The 20,250-nt window shown below is 48.7% G+C and overlaps 1 protein-coding gene across 5 annotated transcripts in view; it reads right to left on the bottom strand.

Moving 5' to 3' along the window:
- MECOM (MDS1 and EVI1 complex locus) overlaps positions 1–20,250 on the bottom strand; it is a 318,248-nt gene that overhangs the window by 292,692 nt on the left and 5,306 nt on the right. The gene's annotated exons all lie outside the window — the stretch shown is intronic.

The raw sequence follows: 20,250 nt of genomic DNA, 5'->3' as shown, positions 1-20,250 counted from the left end.
AAACAGCTGAACTCTTGGGCATCCCATGGGACAAAAAAAGTTGGCAAGATGTGACATCAAAGATAGGTTGTTTACATATTGGGGGACCTGTCTGCTTGTCTCTTCGCATTGATTTTTACAGTACAAAAATATTATTTCAGTGACAAGGATGTAAACCTTATTCAAAACAGGATTTAAACCATATCCTGCAAGTGAGGCATCTCTTCAGATAGCCTGCCTGCACTTACAGCATACCGAAGGCATGCTGATTTTAGTCTGCAGTGTTTGTTAAGAGGGTCACAATATCAGGAAGCAGGAGAAGGCTCATCAAAGCGGCATTGCTCGCCTTCACCGCTCATCAGCTAGACAGTACCTTGTTTTTTAAAACCCAGCGGAAATGCATCTCCAGTGACCCATTGTTAGAAACTTCCTTTTGTCTTTAAGTTTGCTGGAAGGAGTATGGGGGCCCCTTTTAACTCTTTTCCAATAGGTAATTTCCCTTAATTAGGGCTCTCATTACAAGTGAGAATTTATCAGACGTGATTAAAGAAGCATCTTGTCCCTTTCCTATTGCCTCAGGAGGGGCACATTTTGATCTCCCAGCATGTGTTGCAGGCACAGATAAGCACACGCAGCGAGCTCGGAGATCACAGCAGAGGCTTGGCCTGCCCAGAAAGTTCATGTTTGGATCTCGGCATCCTCAGCGCTTCCCTCCGAGTCGCAGGGTGTCAAAGCCGCCGCCAGGGCTCTGGGGCGGGCAGGAAGGCGGCTGCGGAGCCGAGCTGCAGGCCTCAGGTTGCCCCTGCAGGCCACAGCCCCTTGAAAAGCCCCAGGTTGGCTAAAGCCAGGCCGTGATCTGCCCTCCTGCGAGGGCCTGGCTCCTGTCACAGCCACCAGGCCTTCAGTGGGGAAGCGCAGCTCCTACCAACGCCAGTGGGGGATCATCTGAAAGCTAAAAACCAAAACCACACAGAGCACAGCTTTGTCAGCGCACCTCTGAATAAACTGACGGGCACGAGGCCGCACCGCCATGCACCTGACGTAGGGCTTGCTGAACCAAAATCCTGCAGTCACAGGGCGGATCGGCCCTGCAGGTGCAGCCCTCTGCCAGCCATACCCTGAACATCAGCGCTGCACCTGATGCCTTCAGCCCCAGGCCTGATCCCACTTGCTCTGACTGCAGGGAAAAGTCTGCCATTGGCCTCGAGGGCAGCTGGATCAGGCCGGTATGTTAAAAATGTTCCTGTGCTCTCAATAATCGTGTTTATCGCTAATGCTTATTGAAGATAAGCACGAGAGTAGGTAGGTGTGCTGTTGTACAGAGTAACTGGAGATGCACGTTACTGTTATTGTAATGTTTATGAACCTGTCAAAACTGCCAAAACTTGGGATATAATAGAAAAAGTTTAATTTGCGCACAAATCCTTCTCCACCAGCAAACTATTGCTATAGACAAGACAGTAGTATATACCTACTCTTTAATGATCTAGTATTTAGTCACACTGAGCACAGGGTAAGCATTAACCTGACAATAATAGAGCAGCAGAGGAATTTTCCAAACATTAAAAATCTTAGTTTTCAAATAACCTAAGATCTGAGGAGCATTCATCTCCATACGTGTCACCCCAACACGTGCCCCCTTCCCCTCGCACGAACATGCATTCCATTTGACAACAGATACAATCAACCTTTAATTTTATTTTTCTCACATAATGTTAATCAAGAGCTAAAAAGATAATTTCCTTCTCCCACAAAGCAATTCCACTGTGGTGGAACAAACTGTTATCTTAAGTTTCACAGAGCAATTGTTCAATAATTCCTGTTTGTGGCTCTTTTCCAAATCCTTGAGAATGGCTCAGACTGCCAACCCTTCCAAAAAAAAAAAAGAGAAAAGAAAAAAGAATAAAATCACAACAGAAGCTGAAAAGCACTTGCTGTCACTCAGGGGTTCAGCAGTGGCACACTCGGCCGTTTCTCAGAAGAAACTCCAGCCCCACGCCTCCGACACGCAGAAATGCACTGTCTGTTTGAAGACAATTGCCTGCAAAGATACAAGCTCTGAGGCTGTAAATTTGTCGCGGTGCTGGCCTGCCGAGATGGTGTTATCTTGGCTTGGCGGAATCAGGGAATTGGAAGCTTCAGGAGGAAAAAGAGAAAAGGATACTTGGCGTTTCTGCAGGGTTTTCTACATGCAAAGCACAGAACGAGCTTTACGCAATTAATGTTTATTAAAGAAGAATGGAAGCATGTTTTATTGCATGAAAGGAAACTGATAACGTGGATTTCTTCAGTGAAAGTAATAAAATGTTCTGTTTCTATGGAAAAAAATAAGATAACAACAACAGCCCTTACTCATAAAGCACCCTTCATTTCAAACCCGTTATTAATTTTAGCCTGTGAGCTCACGGAGGAAGGGACGGTCATTTACACTGGACTGGACAATGAGCAGCACAACAGGGCGCTGCCCGGCCCGCCGGTGGGAGTTCCCATCAGGCAAATATCAGAGCAATATTAATCACCGCAAGCGAAAGTGCAACATTTTAGCGTTTAGCAGCCATCTCGCCCCCGAGTCCAGCGAGGAAATGGGCAGGGAGGGAGCCCTGTGCATCACCTGCAGCATCGCCAACACCCTCACCCGGCCCCAGGGCTCGTGGGGGGAAAAGGTGATTTTCACTCCACAGGGTAAGAATCCGCAGTCAGCAAGAGGGATCTGCCAGGTTTTAAGTGGATTAACCACAATTTGGGGCTTCTTTCAAATGTTTCTTTACATTGCTCACACTTAGGTGGAAATGTGCATATCCTAGTGAAGTCGTCCTCATTCTGCAGCAGAGTGAAATAGAAGAATCAAGCCCAGACACCCCCCTACTTTTCCTCAGCTGGAGAAAAGCCACCCCCCTTCTGGTTAAAGTAGCACAGCAGCAGGCTTTTCAGGGTGGAATACACTATTTTACCCAGTCTCTATAATTTTTTAATTTTTTTTTTGGACTCCGAGCACACTAAGAACCACCTGACTGTTCTGAAAAAAAAAAAACATGCTCTCCAGTCTGGAGAGGAAAATAAACAGATGTAAATAACCAGCAGGGACAGAAAAGCTTGGCTGGCTCCATACCCGTGCACAAACAGTGAGATTTGGGGTACAACCAAAACAAAAACACCACTGCAGAGGTGAGCAGGACAAGCTACAGCTCCCACCAGCCTTCCTTCTGTGCTCAGCACTGCGTTGACATAGATGTCAGGAATTAAGGTATCTGTTAATTCCTGCTCTCTCCTGTGGCTTGCCAGGCAAGCACAGCTTATAAGGCCAAGTTCTTTCCCAGATCCCCACGTACAAATCCCACTGAGATCAGCTGGGGCTCTCCCAGCCCATAACATGGGCTGGAGACCACATCTCCACTTCACCCCAAACCCGTGTCCCCGTGTAGGGCAATTTACTGATTACACCTCAACAATTTGATCTCGCTGGGCTTACAGGGCCCTTTCCTTTCAGCTCCTCCCGCCTCAGAGAGGCTGAGCAGAGAGCGGCCACCCTGGGTAAAACACACATACATGCACATGACTTAACACCCTGATCCTCCGGGATAAACTATGAGCCTGTAAATCACCACACTTCCAGAAAACAATAGCTACCTCTTGTTTAAATAAAACTGCACCTGCTACATTAACATACCACCCAACAATCACTTTGTTTTTCCCTAGGCATCCAGGCTGAAGCCACGCTTCTTCCTGACCCATATACTGGAAGACTTATTCTTAGAAGGGTATAGGAGCCTGCTGCAGTGATCACCTTCCTTCCTTCTTTTGTGCTGGGGTGCTATGTGTTTTGTTTAGCTTTCCACAGGTTTATTTCCATCACAGCCCTCCAGCTTCCAAGACCTGTTGCAGCCCTTATTTGGCAAACTTTCCTGTTTTGTTTCCCATCTTGGAGACCTGCAAGCTCCTTACTGCTGCTTGGGCCATTTCTTTTCTTTTTTTCTTTTTGACGGAGCTTTCTCCCATTGAAAGAGTTTGGGCAAAGCAGGAGCCAGCTGAAAATTTCTTTGCCAAATGTTCGGTAGTCGATAAATCATCTCCTCCTCTCCTCCCCCCCAGGTTAATTATGATGCCCTCTCCAAGTTTGTTTATTTCTGCTCAATGCTTGTTTCTTGATTGAGCTGGGGTCCTTTCCTAATGGAGTTATTTTGCTCAAATAAAGTACTCAATGGTGATTGAAAAGTGGACTGCTCAAAGAGTTTGGGTCACAGATAGAGGGAGCAGTAAAAGTTTGGAAAAGAAGCAGACGGAGGATACAGGAGACAACACCTCCAAGAAACGTGTCCTCGGTGAGTAGAGCTGCTGGGGCACAGCTAAGCCAAAAAAAAAAAAAAAAATCGATTCCTGAACCTGAGCCCAAAGCAAAACCAAACCCAGCCAGCACTCCTGCTCCCATCCTGCAGGCCGAGCGTGTGGCCTTGCTCAGCTTTCCAGGAACGCGGCCGTGCCCGCTGCTCCCGACAGCCCCTTCCTGAGCGCCTGCCCCATGCCGCTTCCTGCTCACCCCACGCTGCTGCCGGCCGCATCCGGCACCTCCCGGCTCACGCAAACAGCCCCACGTGAGCGGGCTGCGGTCAGCACCAAGGCTTCGGATATTTAGTGCTATGCCTGAGCGCAGGCTGCTCTGCCCGGTTATTTCAGCAACGCTAACAACGCTCGTCCTGCTCCTGCAGGCACCGCCGGGGGTTATTCCACTTCCTTCTGACCTAACCACGGCACCGCTGCCTGAGCGGGGGGTGACTTTTAAACACAGCAGCTCAAAATTAAAGAGAATTTTATCAACCTGTGTTTCAAGGCACTGTCTGGACTTTCTGGGGAACCCTGGAAGGCAGGTGGCAGAGCTGGTCCTCAAAGGACACGTCAGGAATTGGCTGGCCCTGACCATCGGGGCAGGTAGGACTTCCCCTCCTGCACAGGAGCAGGCACACAGACCCCCACCAGCATCCTGCTGCAGGAGCCTTCCACAAGAGCAACAAGCTCTGCACCCAGCCCATTCTCATTATCGGTCCCTTCCCATCAATAAATTACATTTCTTTAGAAAACTGAAGAGCCTCCACAAGCTAAACGCTACCCTAAGACTCCCCTATAGAAGAAATTGCTCTGAATGCCAGGTCAACCTCCAGGGCTCTCCATCAGCACGATGTGCGGCCATACACCAGGCAGAAGTGAGTACAGCTCTTCAGAAGCCCTGCCTTGGCCAGCAGCTGCCCCATGACATCCCTCATCCATGTCTGTGCTCAGTGCCTTGGCCAAAACCTTCAGCACCTACAGGTCATTCGGTCACGGAGACTTATGTCCTCATTGCTGCTGCGACTGAAGGCTGGGTCAGCTCCTGCATTTGCAGACACTGGCCAAGTTCAACATCCACTGTGCAGCCCCCAGACAGCTAATTTCTGCAAAGCCCTCGCTTACCAGCCTCCCTTTATGTCACCGTGCTGGAGGCTTCCTTCCTATCTTGCTCCTTCCAAGGGCCAGACAGTCCACCGCTGACCCTCTCATGTACAGCAATCGTTTCCACGTGTCTGTGGACATGGATGTGGGGAGCCACCTGAAGCTCTCCTGGCATCTCCCAGTCTCACAAGGGTCAGAGGCACATGGCGAGGCCATTCCCACCACCTTTGGAGGCCAGAGAGATACCTTCATCCTCAAACCAGACTGCTGCCTACACACAGGTGCAGTACCTGCCCAGCAGAGGGACCAGCTCGTGTCCCCAAGGGACAAAGGGGCATGGCTCGGCCCACGAGCACCACCCCGCTCCCCATGCAATCTTTGGCCCCCGCAACTTCTCCTGCTGCAGCCACCAGAGAGCACTTCTTCGCTTCCCTTTTATCAGCCAGACTCACAGATTGAATGTTATCAATTGACAGCTTTAAAGCTAAGGAATTGTATAAATTAAATACGGTCTGCAGCAAATATACTGAGGAGCTAGAATTTATATACACACTAGATATGGGAGCTCTTAGTTATTACCCACTTAAGGCTATGGCACTGATGAATGGTAAGGCCACCCTATCCCTGAAGGCACTTTTCATTACCCACAGTATAGGAATATTGAGAGAGTGTGTGTATGTATCCAGCATGACTGCTCATTTCCATAGTTCTCCATCAGGTTTGCATTCAGTTTATAAAATAAAAAATTACTCCGGGGACATATTTCACTCATTCCAGAGCCCTTTCTCTCTCCCTCAGCCTCCATCCAGGCTGCCTCCTTCTTCCTCCTGCCCTGATACTGTAACAATGCCTTTAAATCCGATGGCGCTTATTAAATGAAACAACTTAATTACTATCAATATATAATGTTGTGCACTTCAGCCTCAGCCGAGACATCTGATCCCATTCTGCTCATGACCTTTAATAGCCATCAAATCAAAGTAATTTTGGTCAGCTCTGACACATGGCCAGGTCAGGAAGATGAAGGGACACTAATCTACCCTGTTACCCTGCCCATTGTTTGGTACCGTTTTCAATAGAAGCTAATAACTGGAGAAATGCCAGTTTTCTGTCTAGTTTGGGTTAAAACCTCTGTCGTTGAAAATAAATAATTATGGAACATTCTGAATAGCCCAGGCTTTACATAATTGGTGCCTCTTAGAGCAATATACTCGCCTTTGAAGTTCGCAAGGAGAGGAATTTAGGAATTCAAATCAGCGGCGGTGCTCCTGAGCACGCTCCGCTCTCCACCTTGGAGGGGCCATCGCCAAAGGAGGCTTAATTAAGGGAAGTGAAAACCACTTTCGATTCACCAAGGTAACACAACAAGTGCATTGCTTCCTCTGAATTGAGGGAAAATAGCAGGAATGCTTCCACTCAACAGCAACTGTTCTGCAGGCTGGGATTCAAGTCCTTCAGGAAAAAAGAAATACCTGTCATAAAATAACTCCACCTAAAGACAACGGGAGCGTTTAGGCTCAAGCATTACTATTTATGCATATTATTTCCCCAGTGCCAAACAAAACAAGTTTTCCCATGCCAAAGCGAGGGACACTGCCAGAATTGCTAGACACCCTGTCTGGGTGGGACAAATAGCCTGACCTACTGACAGGGCAGCTGGATGCAACGATATTTTATAGCAGGCTCACTTTGCTAATGTGCTCACACCGGGCTGCTCTCAGAGCAGCTCCACGCTCCGGAGAACCAACTGCAGCCCAAAAATGTCACAGCAAGGTGGGCACCAGCAGCTGCAAAACCCACAGGTCCCTGCATTTGGGGCGAGGAGCTGCAAGTCACACCTGCCTGCCGAAAGGACCAGTCACGGAGGCTGAGCAGAAAGCACCGAAGGATGTTTTTGTTAACTACCCGCTCCTCCAACACCCATTCTTTACCTTAAGCCATCAGTCACGTACCACAGCAAGTAACAAAAGCCATGGAGATTTATAGGGCATCTCCCAAGCTGAGGGTGCTGCAGCGGGTCCCAGGGTGGGAATGCGTCATGCCACCGCCTGCCTCGGTGGGACAAGGCTGAAGGGACAAAGCTGTCCTTGGCACAGGGGTGAAAGCCCCTCGCTGTGCCACTGCTGTGCGACAGCTCTGTCCCTCCTGGGCAAGGGAATTGGGTGGCAGTGGGCACCCACTGCCCGTGCACGGGGAATCAGGAGCAATGCCATTGCTGCCAGTGGAGTCATTTGGGATGGAAATAAGTCCTCACCCCAGCACTACTGGAGAAGGAATTCAGGGTTTGGCTGTACGTGCACCAGAATCACTTCACAATCTCTAAATGCATTTATGGCGCAACTGAAGCCCATAGTGATTTTTCCTAAAGGAAAACCTTACCCATCTAGGGTTGATTCTGCATCATTAGAGTTAACAGGACCTTGGTCACTTTGCAGTGGCTGCAGAGCTGCAGACAGGCTGGGCAGATCGCTCTCTGCAAGAGATCAGCAACTCTCCAGCCTCTACACACTCCCTCAATGCTGGCAGTGAGGAAAACCCAATACCTACCTCCAGACACGGAGCCAGTGCAAAAATATTCTTTACATTCAAAAACAAACATACAAAAACATCTTTCTTCATGAATTCCTATGCAAACATTTTCCCCGTTTCCAGCCAGCTGCCCTCTGCGACTGAGCCCGCATCTGGTTGCCCAAAGTGGGAAACGCCAGCAAGTTCAGATGGCACCAGTCAGCTCCTACAACCTCAGCCACCACATCACAGCCCACGAGTCTTCAACAGACCACTCCGAGATAAAAGATCCCTGTTTTATTCAGAGCCAAACCCCGCTGATACCTAATTTTGCTTCTGTTACCTCATTAATAAGCTACAGACATTCGCAACGTGCAGCTCTTTATGTCTGTATTGTGGTCATCACACACAGACACAAGTGCTATTTCTTGTTGTGTTTTGTTTCTTTTAGGTTTCATTTTTGGTCTACCTCCCCATTGCAGCTGATGCCTGTGCCACCTTTCCAGGGCTGGGCTCAATTAACTCTCAAGTCCTCTTTGCAAGAAGCTGCAGCAGTCAAAAAAGCAAAACACGATCTTTTAACCTGTACTAACATATTCACATGAAAATATTCATTGACAGCTTTATGTAGTGTGGCGATCACTAAACGTGGGATTTCAAGTACAAAAGTGGCATTTAATAGTTAAGTGTAAAGGCGTACATCACTTACACGTCACACTTGTTTACAATGTATTTGCAACTAAAAATAAACCTATGCATTTAACAAAAATTTTTCATGTTGTCAGACTAGCAAAACTGAAAATAAGTTAAAGTAATTTGACCATGGGCAGGTAAACTCTTTTAAAATGTTTTAAATGAGGGATAAAACTGTTTACAAGTTTTTAACTGTAAAATATTTCTTTTCTTTTTGTATCTTGCCAATACCAATAAAGAAACAACATGTATAAATATATATAAACAGACACTTGGCATAAGAACACGTTTCATGAAATATGAGTAATAGAGCAGGAAAATTCAAAGTATATTTCTTCTTTACTGTATTGAAGGGACAGGTTACCATAAAGAATACATTACGTGCAGATGGATGAAAACACAAAGTGGATGCAGGATATGTAGGATATGAACAGTGTGTTCATTTCCAGGTAGAAATACAAACATTTTGGTTCATTTCAAATCTCACTTTTGCTGCACTATTTGGTGTCATTTCATTGACTCCAACGTACTTGGACTTCAGTCCAGCAAAGCACTTAAACACATGCTTAGCTTTAAGCGCACAATAGCCCCCTTGAAGTCAAATTAAGCACATATTTACGTGCTTTGCTGGATCGGGGCCATACTACAGATTTACACAGATGTAAGTGAGCTCAGATGAGCTCAAGCCACAATGTTTGTGTCCAGATTCAAATCCAATTGGCAAATGCTTTCAAAAGCTAGAGGTATTTGGATTAGGGGTTTTGGTCCAAGCCAATCTGTAACTTTAGTACCTGAACCCGCATTTCTTGTGCGCCCAGGACTCCCATCGGCATTAGTGGAAGCTTTGGAGGCACGACAAGTACAAGAGCGAGACCTCTGGGACTAGAGAGCCAATTTACTTAAACCCAAATTATAACATTTTTTAACCTTTAGATTAAACCAAACTCCCACCAGAATTCAGCCCTCGCTCCATTACATTTCTCACCCAGAATTTGGATTTTTTGTTTATCGTATTACTATTGCTTTTGGCTAGCCTTCGCTTTATTATATAACGTTACCCTAGGAAAAGCTAATGGACACCGTCAAATAGCTGTTAATGTAGAGCACTTATAAACAAGTGACATTAATGAAACAGCAGAGGGTATAGGAACTCATTTATGCTACACGCGTTAACGTTGCACAAACAGAGAGCCATGACTTCAGCGCACAAGCGATGCCCCACTCTGGCCAGCAGTTCGTTCCCATGCTTTTCATCAGCCCAGCAAGCGGACACCACGTACGTGCTGAGCCCCAGCAGAGCCCACAGACACACAAGAAGCGACACCAGCCCCTGCCACCTCCTGCTGCTTAGAGCAGGAGTGGCCACAGGTCCCCACAGGCGGGTAGGCACGGCCCCAAAGCACAGCTCTGCAGGCTTCTACACACCTTCTGCTCTCTCACCTGGGGACATCAGAGGTGCCAGTCCCTTTCCACGTGGAAAAAAAGTCATCTTCAAGTCATAAGGACCAACAGTTACAGCCTAAATCTCTGCAGCTCTACTGAGCTCCATGGGGACCTGCAGGTTCTCAATAGGGTGAGATTGGGCTGCTCTGCCATGTCCCCTGCAAGCTCCCAGCACAACGCAAGGAGCCATCAGCTCTCAGGAGATACCCATTCTCTGAGCACCCTCAAAGCCTTCTTAGGCACAGGGAAACCCAAAACTAAGGGCACAGACTGACTTCTACTTGCTGACTGACACCAACCCAAACCTACAGCCACAAGTGATTTTTTTCCTATTATAACATTTTTATGCCTTGAGGGAAGCACACAGAACACAGCAGAACCACAGGGCTGGAAGAGGAAACAACAAAGGCACCAGCACTCAAGATTATGGCAAAAAGTAGAACCAGAGATGGCATCCAGCACCTATCCCCATAGCACTTCAGCTGCAGGTGAGGAGACTGCTGGGGACAGAGCAGCTTGCCCCGCACCCAAGCTAGTCTCCAGCATCATCTGAAAAGCACACTAGGGGAAAAAAAAACTCTCCTGTTGCTTTTGGATGTTGTAACTAACACTGAAAAAAAAACAACATCAGCAAACACAACACTAAATAAGTGAAAATTTTGAAAAAAAAAAAAATATATGTATTTGTCAAGAACATACAAGCTCATTTCTTGTAGGTTTTACCTGACGTCCAGGGGGAACAGCACATCATCGACGCTGATATGAGATGACACCACAAGACGCTGCTACAGCACAACATGACACCAAGAAGCACATCGCCATGCCCATGCTGCAGGAAAGGAACCCCAAAACCCTGAGCATGGGAGAAACCGAGGCAGCTTCACTCAGTGCCAAAGCACCGCCAGGCTGCCCTGAGGCTCCTCTGCTGCCTGCACCAACCCCAAACCCAACCAGCAGCAGGTGGAAAGCATCAGCAACCCTTCCCTAAAAGAGGGAGCCACTTCCCTGTGATCGAGTACAGCTGAGCACGGCCCCTATGAGGAGGGGAAGCTCAGGAGGGGCTGGAAGCACCTTCCCAATCTCTTAAGCCTTGCACCAAGGAATCTCTCTTCCTATCTATCTCCCACCTAACCCCGTCATACCCCCGACCATCCAGCACGAAAGGCGTGCAAACACAGCGCGGATTCTCTGAAAACTGGAGAAACCCTGGTGCAAGCCCAGGGAGAAAGCAGCTGGGTGGCCTGGATGCCTGAAAGGCTGCAGAGGACAACATCAGGTGGTGCGCAGCCCCAGCTCATTAGCTCACAATTAAAAAAGCAGATGTCCTGCTCTTCTATGGAAAAAAAAAAAAAAAGAAAAAAAAAAAACACAGACTTAGTTAACAGCCTTTCCTCACTTGAACATTCAGGAAGTTAGTGATGATATAACTGCAGCTTAATCTTTTGCTTCTCTTTAGCTGGCCTTGCACATCTCGGCAGATTTTTTTTAAGACTCCAAGTAATTTTAAAAAATAATAATAATAATAACACCAAGATCAGTGTAGCTGTAATACCAGAAAGATGTCCTAAAAGTGGTAAAGGCACTGAGGACTAGAAAACACAGGAGTGACTGATGGGTAGCCTCGATAATTCTGTATATCGGGAAATGGTGTGAGAGATGGATAGATAAAATAATGTTGTTATGTAGCTGTGAAAACAGCCTATAAAGATGTTCCCAGGAATTAAAGTCGAAGCTGTCTGGCCGTGATGCTGCGCTCCGAAACAAATGACGCTCCTGGAAGAACGCAATCCCCAGGAACACCCAGAAATCCGAAAGGGAGGGGAAGCTCCTTGTTTTAAACAACTGTCAGGATTTTCTCCTCCTGCGTGTTAGAGACGGGAGCAGCCCCAGACAGAGTGAAGATTGCCCTGCATCTGCTTTCTCCTCGTCCTGGCTGGATCCCAGGGCGAGCAGCCAGCAGAGCCCCTCGCCTCCGTCAGCCGCCTTTGCACCAGCTTTGGGGCTGCTCCTCCTGCTCCATCACGCTAGAGAGGAACAAAACCCTCCGAGGCAGCGCTATCTGTGCGGTTTCTGCGGCTGCCAGGCAGCCACATCTGATCGGCCGGGGATGGGTCTGTCTGCTCCCGCTCCTCTGACAGCCGGGGAAAGGCATCTTGGAGAAGAAAGGGATCTCCAACTCCAAGAGCGAGGGAGTTTGGCTGAAAATCCCAACAGCAAACCATACCTTCTCTTGCTTGTCTCCTGCAGAATACGTCTTCAAGCTATTGGCAGATTTGCACGCACACGAAATATGTTTCGCTAAAATATTTTACGTGTTTCTGAAGATCTAGATCATTTCTGAAATTGTCTCCTATTCCACACCAACACGCATTCACCAAGTACTTCTATTAACTCAGTGTGGTGTCCAAATACAGCAGCAGCGGTTAATATCTGGATGTAGCTGTTTTTCCAGCCTTTCATATCACTTTTATTTCCTTTCCTTTTTGTTCTCTCCTTAACCTCTCTTTTACTGCCGTTGAATTCCTCGCTTTCCGTCTTGCAGGAGCTCAGCCTTCCAGCCCGCTCCGATGCTGTTCGGCACCGCTTCAGGCTCAGACTTCTCCCTCCTGATATGTCGCTCGGCAGGCAGGGATCCTAAAGCAACACCGCTCCCTCCAGCCCTCGCAGCCTTCAGCTGGATCTCCCCGACCCGCCGAGCACGGCCATTTCTGCTGCTCAGGGACACGGAGGGAAGGCAGGGAGCCGAGGGCAGGCTCAGCACCTTTGTGCGCGCTGAGCATCGGGAGGAGGAGGTCAGGATGCACGGGGGTCACGCCACATCAGCTTGCTGAGCTCCTGCATGTGGATGCAATAGTGGCGTGGCACTGAGGGGAGGAAACCATCAAGAACAGCATACCCAGGGCCTGTTTAGTATTTAAAAAATACTGACCACCTCTTCAACACGCTGTCCTGAATTACTGTAATGTTCCTGCATGGGAAGGTGCCACTGGAGAGGATGTGTCCGCCTGCTTTGGCTCGGGGGGCTGACAGCAGTCCGTCAGTCCGTCAGCGTGTCCCGTTGTCCATCCCCTCCCCACAGAGCACCTGCCTGCCCTCTGGCCACTTCTGCCTTATCTCCAGTGCCACCTCTGCTGCCGAGGGCTGAGGAGAGCCCTTTCCCCCCGTGGCACCCAGGAGGCTGTCGGAGGGACCTGATGGGTACCGGCTGCCGTGCGCACAGGGCGCATCAACGCAGTGGGCGAAAGGCATCAAATGCTCCCCTGTTCTCTGCTCCAGCTGTGCAGTGACACCAGGAGGGACTACACTGAAGAGGAAGTTCAGCCATCAGAGCGAAAAGCCTTATTTTTCTCTAGTTTCTGCACCTTTTTTTTCCTTTCCCGTGGTGTTTTCCCTTTTCTCATTCAAGCTGCATAAATAGTATTGAGCCGTGATGAGGTTTAAATTCTGTTCAAAACCCCAGAAAGGGCTTTTAAGGTTATATCTGAGTTCTCAGACCAGTTAGAGCTGGAAGAAGAAATATCTGTGATTTCGTGTCTAATAAACAAAGTGCCAAGGTCATGATGGCATCTTCTGCTGTACCCACAATCACTTCCCTCAACATTTGGACATGTTGCATGTATCAGCAGTACTCCCGCAAATGTCTGCCCGCATTTAACTTTCCTTCTATAAATGATTTCCCAAAGAAAAGTGGGTGTGAATTATTGCATTGTGAAATACATTTTTGTTGAAGTTGAACCATGCTGAGTGAAAAATAACTACTCACACGAGGAGCAAACATAGCGGAGGTTTATCTTAATCCCGTCGGAGAAATTCTGGATGGGATTTGCACACGTGCTTTGGCCAAAAGGCTAAGGGACAAGGGATTTTATTAGCCCCTGTTTGGGAAGATGAGCTTTAAGAGTGCAAAGATCACCTCACCTGGGTTCTAAATTTCAGATTAGAAATACTTCATCCTCGAAAAAATATCTGTGTCCCTCATCCGTGACCTGGATCAAGCCATGCAGTTGGCTTTCAAATGCTCATCCCATCCCCTTGAAGGGCTGTCCAGCCACATGGGCTCAAGGCACAGCGTTAAGAGCAGAGCTAGGTGCCACCAGCACGCCCTGCCCAGCAGCCTGCTCCAAAATCAAACATTTTACGCTGCGGGCAGATCCTGGGAAGCAGTGTGGCACCTCTGGGCACAGCACACAAAGCCCGGGCATCTAAAGTTTCTCCACATTCACAGAAAATTATATCTGAAAACATTGCACTGGTAACAAAATTGCAATCAGAAGTGAGGAAATTGCTAAATAAAGCCCATTTTACTGCCTAACTTCAAGGAAAGCCATAAAATTATCAGTCTTCTCTTTCCTCAATATATTTTCTTCCCGGTCTGTGATGCTCCGTGGGGTATTTCTCTATGCAAAATCCATGATGGTTTGGCTCCAAATTATCCCACCGTAAAGCTGAGCTTATGAAGCCTCTCTTGGAGGTTGTGTAGACCCTTTTTCTTGGCACTGACTTTAAAAGAACCATAATAAGCCTTGCAGGCTTGGGGAACGTTTTGGTTGCTGGCGCTGGCCAGCCACACCGCTCACATCCCCCTGGCAGTGCCGGGGCAGGAAACGTGCTGGCACCACAGCCCCGGGGCTTTGTGGGGCTGGATTATCTGCTGGGTTTGCCCCCTTCCTTCCCCATCGATCTCAGGGCTCTTCGCTTTGAAAGCAAGTGGGTGACGCTGCAGGATCCTCACGGCTTAACGTGGCTTGGTCACCCAGCAGCCACAGCCAAAAATAATAGGGCTCTCTAAAATAGAGCGAGGGGGCACTGGAAGGCAAAGGGGGAGGTGTGATGGGATAAAACTGAAGCACACCCACCGACACGCAAGCAGAAAGTCCAACACTATGCAGCCCCGACAGTGGATTCTCCTTACAACATCAGCTTCTGCCCCGGGTTTTATTTCTGCCCCCAACGATGCAGTGATTGCATACATAGGGCACCAAACCTGAAGTTTAATCTGCATTTCTTAGGTCCTAAGCTCTGCACGAGCTGCCCGGGTTTGCACAGAGCTCAGCAGAAGGGGCACCCAGTCCCGGCTGGGCTCTGCGGCTGCTGCTTTAACTCCAGTCCTCATAAATCACAAAGCCAGGTTGGAAATGGGTCTCCTGGGTTTGGTGCACGGCTGACCCTTCAGGGGGAAGCTTTGCTCCATCCCATCCGAGGTCTAACGCTGTGCCAGCCTGTGAGGCACAGGTTCGGTGGGGCTTTCGCTTGGGACGTTGGTCCAGCACAGGTCATTTCACCTCCTCTCATTCTGAGCCTGCTCGCATCCTTCGGACGTCTCTGATATCCAGTGTCCTGTCTGGCCAAGAGGATGGTTTTGCCATTTCTCATTTTGCATGGCACCACATATCTCTACCCCCTGCACAGCAATTATTCGGGCAGGCAGAGCGCACACGCTTAATAGCACCTCCATAGGCTGTCAGACTACTTAGACATTGCTACTATAATAACTGAAAGAATCGGGACAAACAAATACCATTCCTCTTTTACTGTTCACAGGTCTTAATTATTGCTGTAAATCACCATTATCATGATACAGCAACCCCCCAAAAAACAGCAAGAGTATAAAGCAGTGCTGTTAGCACAGATACAGCCAATTTATTTTTCTGTGTCGTGTATTCTTAGACCAGTCCCCATGCCAGTCCCTGCAGCCAAAAATACACCAAGAGCCTAAAAAAAGTAAAATAGAAACATCACTTCAGAATTCTTTCAGGCAACATGTTTCCTTTTCTCCCTTCGTACAGAGCCACGAAGAGAAGGGGAAGGATTAAAACACACCGAAAGCGTTGCTTAATTCCCCACCAAGGTGCAAGTGAATAAAATGCGGTGGAAACGTGGCCACACTGAGTTCAAATGGCAGAGGAGTTTCAAGAGGGAAAAGTGAATCACTTCTATCAAATGCTTGAAACGTTAAATAGTTTTTAAATCAAAAATTTAAGCACCAGTGGGCACTCAAGTCATGTTTTAGACATGTTTGGGTGATCTTTCTCGGCGGTCAGTGCTCATCTCTCACACACCTTCTGTATGGGATGAAGTGGGGAGGCAGCGATGGAGCACGTGCGGCAGCGCATACCTGCAGGTGCCAGGTATGTTCAGCAGCAAAAATACCTGGTTAGAAGACACAGATTTGGGCTATTTGGAGAAATGCAGTGCTGGGGACACGGGCGCTGTCAGGGTGCAGGTCCCCTGCCCAGGCCTCCGCCACAGCCCCGTCCCATGGGACGGCTGAAGGGAGGGGGCACAGTGGGAAACAAGCACGTGGGCTCGCCACGGTCCCACCAGCAGCATTCGTGTTTCATCCTAATGGCTGAAACGGCTCCTAAATGAGCCCAGATTACAGGGCCAACCTAATTCACTTACGCCGATGTATGTGCAGGTATCTGTTACGCCATCACATCTCGGGGCTCGCCGCAGAGCACAGCCTGCTGATAAAAGCCCCGGAGGAGGAAGGGAGGGGGGGTGACTCCGGCCAGAGCCGCTCCGAAGCCCCTGGGACTCGGTGCGACCTCCACGGGCTCCATCAGTGGGTTTGGGATCGGGCCCGCGGCGAGCGCTCAGCCAGCTCGGTTTCCAAAATGCAAAATCCTTTTCCATCGGCCCTGCCAGTTTGGTGTTAATGCGTGTGTGAAGGAGCCGGGGGGGGGGGGCGGGGGGAGAATTTTGTTAAACCTAGGAATGATTTCGCCCTTGCTGGAGTGCTGACTTGGTGCAAAAAGGCAGGGGCAAAGGCAGGAGGTATTTCTGGAGCCACCAGCTCCCTGCTGCAGCTCCCCAGCAGCAGGTGGATGTGTCATCCCCATCCCCAACAGCCCCGTCCCCTCTGCCTTTCATCCAGGAAAAACCTCCAGGGGGGCACAGCCGAGCCCCCCGATCCCAGTACCACTGGGCTTATCCATGCTGGGGCCCAGCACCGTTTGCCCCCCGCTTTCTCCAGCAAGCGCCGCTGCCTCCGGACACCCTCCACCTTCATCCTGGCATCCAGCTCCCCCACCCCAGCTGCAGTTTTTAGCTGCCCGAGGCCCGTGCCACATGCGTGTGGCTTTGCAGGGTGCCGGGCTCCGAATTCAGCTGGGGCCCTCGCGGCGTAACCGGCTTTAGCGGGGCACACGCGCTGCACTGGGATCATCCGACACCAGGCGTTTTCCCACCGCACGCAATAAACAGCCGTAATAAATTGCATTATGCAGAATATATTTATGGCTAATTTTTTTAATTTAAGCCACCTGGGAGATTTTGTTAGATTGGCCGATACGGAGCTCTCGGTATCCTGGTAATCTAATGAGAGCTAATAGACAAAATAGGATGATGTTACAGCAGTCTCAGGGCTTTCCATTTTCTGTAGCCCTCTCCGAGATCAAACTGGCAGAACTCATATTTTTTTGAAATTTTATACATAATTGGTGATGCAATTGCCAAAAATAACCTATTCACAGAAGTCTTGCTCCTCTGGTTTGTAGCTCGCTGCAGTCCCGAAGCAAAAAGAACTGCTTTGCAAGGGAACACGGGCTGGGGTCGGGGAGCGGGGGCTACAGTCGTGTGGCAGTTTCCATTCTGGGTATTGTTTTACAGGCAATTTAAATTTAGTTTAGAGTTTAAACAGGGCTAAGAAGTAGTGCACATGATCAGACATATGAGCAATTCCTCATTAAAAAAAAAAAAAAGAGCTGTAATTTTTGTATATCTCTTTTCTGTCCAAAAATGTTGCCCTAATATGAGATTTTGTAAACAAAAACTGTCGGTGCCAAAGGGGAATGAGTGTTCCTATAGTACAAATCAAGCCCTATCAGCAGTCTTTCCACCATAAAACTCACACGCCCATCACAGATCAGCCAAGACTTGCAAAAAGAGTTGAGCCCACCGCAGAGCTTGTTGAGCCAGCGCCTCTCCGCCCCGTGCCAGCCCCGTTCGATCCGTGCCACCTCTCTGCGGTGGCTGGGGCAGTCCCCACGCACAGCCGTACCTTCAGCTGCCTCCTTGCCTCCTGCTGTTTCTGGGACTCGGAGGCCATGTGGTACATTTCAGCCTTAACTTTGAATTTCCTTTATTTTGGTGATCAAACTTTGACATTCCCTCAAGGTAGCGGGGTTTTATGTCGTTGCAGATATCCTACTTTAAAAGATAATGCTCCCCCGAAACAGACCGCAATATTAAAGCCTGAAATAAAACAAAATGTATTTCACTTCTCAGCTCCTATTGCTGGATTAGCTCACATTTCTTTCTCTTTGTTACATATTTAGCACCAAACACAATATTCCTTGCAGGCTAGCTTCCCTCCTCCTGCATGGCCCCGTGGCTGCCTTTCCTTGCAAGAGCCCTGGAGAAGACTTTGCCCAGCTATAGCCTGGACATGCACACAAAAGGGGGGGAGCATAGGGTCTGTGAATATCAGGCAGGACTGCTCCATACCCTGGGCACTTTAATTTTCATATTTAAAGCAGCAATGCAAAGAGGCAGAGTCCAGGCTCCGTGGGTAACAACAGCCACTTCTTAGCACCGCAGAGCATCCTGCAGCTGCACCTCGGGACCCCTTCCCCACATCCTACCCCCATGGGCTCCCTTCCCCTTCCCACCTGTGTAAACCCCACCCCGGGGACTTTTGCTTTCGAGCACAGGCACTGGGCACCCCTGAGATGGGGAGCACCCGCCGGGAGCCCTGCAGTGCAGACACAAGCAGCAGCAGTGATGGAAAAGAGCAGCGGACTTTGAGCCAGGCATCGGTTCTCCGTTGTCTGAGCCGAAGCCTGTTTTTTTTTTTTTCTTTTTTTTTATGTCCATTTCGTTTTTTAAAGAGCAATTCTATGAGCCCAGCCTCGAGTCAACGCCTCCGTATGAAAGGCGCTGCCTTAACTAGGTGCACAGAGTATAAAGCCAGGAAGAATGGTCTGCTCTGACCCCCTGCACAACACAGGCTACAGGAATTCCCTAAATTAATTCCTGTTTGGATTAGCTCATATCTTTTTAGAAAAACAGCCAACCTTAATTAAGACAAAGGAATTCCAGTGATGTTGAAATCCACCCAGCTCTCAGTAAATTGTTTTAATGGTTAAATACCTCCACTACTTAAAATATAAACTGTATTTGTAATCTGCATTTGCCCAGTTCTAGCTCTGTCTACTGGATAGTATTACACTTGTATCTGCTAGCTGGAAAAGCTATGTATGATTAAACCTCTTTCTGCTTTTCATGTAGGAACTCACAGCCTTGCCTAACCAAACTAAAATGATGTAAAACTGACTGTATTAAATCATGGCAAAAGGGCTCTGACTTGCTCCAAAAATGACAGCAAACCTAGTTAAATTTTAAACAAACAAATATCCTGAATTCTTAGCTGGAAACCTGAGCGTCTGAGCAGTCCCTTCCAAAGTTAAAGTACATCTGTTTAGAAACTGGTTTACAGCGAGGCAGGGCAATTCCTGTGGACAAGGCTTCATTAGCTGAGATTTATAAAACTCCGGCTGCTTCCCGCTGCCCTTTCCTCAGCCACCCTCCAGCGGGCTGGGCTGAGCGCCGACGCACCAGGTACCTGTCCTCACAGCACGCACGCCCTGCCTTCATCTCCAGCAACCATCAGAGGGCCGTGCGTGCTCCCCGAGACGGCCAGAAATGTCTTCTCTGGCCGAACGTCTTTGCTTACACGTGAAGTCAATAAATATTCCACAGCGCGTCCTCCCACCACGGAAGTCCACAATTAATGCGTTTGGGAAGCAGGCCAGGGACCGACGTCCAGGCTCGCGGGTCCTGGCTCTGGGTCCGAGCTCCCTGTAGGCAGCCACAAAAATCCTGAGCCCCTGGGGCTGTGGAGCTGTGGGTGCACAGCCTGCAAGCACCCGCGAGAGCCTGGGGATCCCTGTCTAAACCAGCACATGCATTGAGTGCAATTGTAGATATCCACTGTGTTTACCTGGTTTTTCAGCTGTACGTTCGCACACGTATAGGTATCTCTATAGGTATCTTTATATAGCTCCATATAGGTATCATACATCTTTATATAGCTCCGTGGCACGAACAGAGAGGTGCGTTGTGAATGCACACGTCTGCACGGCACGGGCACACACGCACACACATAGACACAAATAACTAGGTGAATAGGTGAATATGAACACTAATAGCCATTTATGGCAACAACAATGAAAGCTGTCCCTGGAGCCCGCCTATGGTACGGCA

The sequence above is a fragment of the Anser cygnoides genome, chromosome 9 (assembly GCF_040182565.1).
Source record: "Anser cygnoides isolate HZ-2024a breed goose chromosome 9, Taihu_goose_T2T_genome, whole genome shotgun sequence".
NCBI lineage: Eukaryota > Metazoa > Chordata > Aves > Anseriformes > Anatidae > Anser > Anser cygnoides.
The sequence above is the reverse complement of the archived record's forward strand: the minus strand, read 5'-3'. Positions and strand labels throughout refer to the sequence as shown.